Consider the following 1,563-nt stretch of genomic DNA (forward strand, 5'->3'; position numbering starts at 1 on the left):
TCTGATGGGATCCGGTGCTTTAGTGCTGGTATGATCGCATCCGACATGTTACCCCGGTCTTCGTCCCTTATCCTTGCCCCTCCCAGCTCCACTACAAAGACGATTGTACATTGCTTTGGCCGCTCCCTCTCAACTACGGAGACGAGTTTAACGCGGTTTCCACCCCTCCCTCTCAACCGCACCAGTGCACGCTTGCCGCGCCACAACGCCGACGCTGGACCCGTGAATCGTGAGCACCCAGCTATGACTTACCGCACTCGTGCAAAATAATAAAACACGGTAAATATATTACTTACACGTGCGTTTTGTTTTGCAAGCGGCGCGAAAAAAATTAAAAATGGAATGCAACACGAGGACTTCCCAGGAGGTCACCCATCCTAGTACTACTCTCGCCCAAGCACGCTTAACTTCGGAGTTTTGATGGGATCCGGTGCTTTAGTGCTGGTATGATCGCATCCGACATGTTACCCCGGTCTTCGTCCCTTATCCTTGCCCCTCCCAGCTCCACTACAAAGACGATTGTACATTGCTTTGGCCGCTCCCTCTCAACTACGGAGACGAGTTTAACGCGGTTTCCACCCCTCCCTCTCAACCGCACCAGTGCACGCTTGCCGCGCCACAACGCCGACGGTGGACCCGTGGATCGTGAGCACCCAGCTATGACTTACCGCACTCGTGCAAAATAATAAAACACGGTAAATATATTACTTACACGTGTGTTTTGTTTTGCAAGCGGCGCGAAAAAAATTAAAAAGGGAATGCAACACGAGGACTTCCCAGGAGGTCACCCATCCTAGTACTACTCTCGCCCAAGCACGGTTAACTTCGGAGTTCTGATGGGATCCGGTGCTTTAGTGCTGGTATGATCGCATCCGACATGTTACCCCGGTCTTCGTCCCTTATCCTTGCCCCTCCCAGCTCCACTACAAAGACGATTGTACATTTTTTTGGCCGCTCCCTCTCAACTACGGAGACGAGTTTAACGCGGTTTCCACCCCTCCCTCTCAACCGCACCAGTGCACGCTTGCCGCGCCACAACGCCGACGCTGGACCCGTGAATCGTGAGCAACCAGTTATGACTTACCGCACTCGTGCAAAATAATAAAACACGGTAAATATATTACTTACACGTGTGTTTTGTTTTGCAAGCGGCGCGAAAAAAATTAAAAAGGGAATGCAACACGAGGACTTCCCAGGAGGTCACCCATCCTAGTACTACTCTCGCCCAAGCATGCTTAACTTCGGAGTTCTGATGGGATCCGGTGCTTTAGTGCTGGTATGATCGCATCCGACATGTTACCCCGGTCTTCGTCCCTTATCCTTGCCCCTCCCAGATCCACTACAAAGACGATTGTACATTGCTTTGGCCGCTCCCTCTCAACTACAGAGACGAGTTTAACGCGGTTTCCACCCCTCCCTCTCAACCGCACCAGTGCACGCTTGCCGCACCCAGCTATGACTTACCGCACTCGTGCAAAATAATAAAACACAGTAAATATATTACTTACACGTGCGTTTTGTTTTGCAAGCGGCGCGAAAAAAATTAGAAAGGGAATGCAACAC

General features: G+C 51.1%; 3 non-coding genes across 3 annotated transcripts; all 3 read right to left on the minus strand.

Annotated features, from left to right (window-relative positions):
• Positions 1-339: 339 nt before the first annotated feature.
• Positions 340-458, minus strand: LOC123175811 (5S ribosomal RNA). The gene has a single exon (XR_006488163.1). It is a non-coding gene; the product is annotated as a 5S ribosomal RNA (ribosomal RNA).
• A 297-nt stretch (positions 459-755) lies between these two features.
• LOC123175806 (5S ribosomal RNA) lies at positions 756-874 on the minus strand. The gene has a single exon (XR_006488159.1). It is a non-coding gene; the product is annotated as a 5S ribosomal RNA (ribosomal RNA).
• Positions 875-1,171: 297 nt separating this feature from the next.
• On the minus strand, positions 1,172-1,290 carry LOC123175807 (5S ribosomal RNA). The gene has a single exon (XR_006488160.1). It is a non-coding gene; the product is annotated as a 5S ribosomal RNA (ribosomal RNA).
• Between the last annotated feature and the right edge of the window lie 273 nt (positions 1,291-1,563).

Source organism: Triticum aestivum, unplaced genomic scaffold (assembly GCF_018294505.1).
Source record: "Triticum aestivum cultivar Chinese Spring unplaced genomic scaffold, IWGSC CS RefSeq v2.1 scaffold47445, whole genome shotgun sequence".
Classification (NCBI taxonomy): domain Eukaryota; kingdom Viridiplantae; phylum Streptophyta; class Magnoliopsida; order Poales; family Poaceae; genus Triticum; species Triticum aestivum.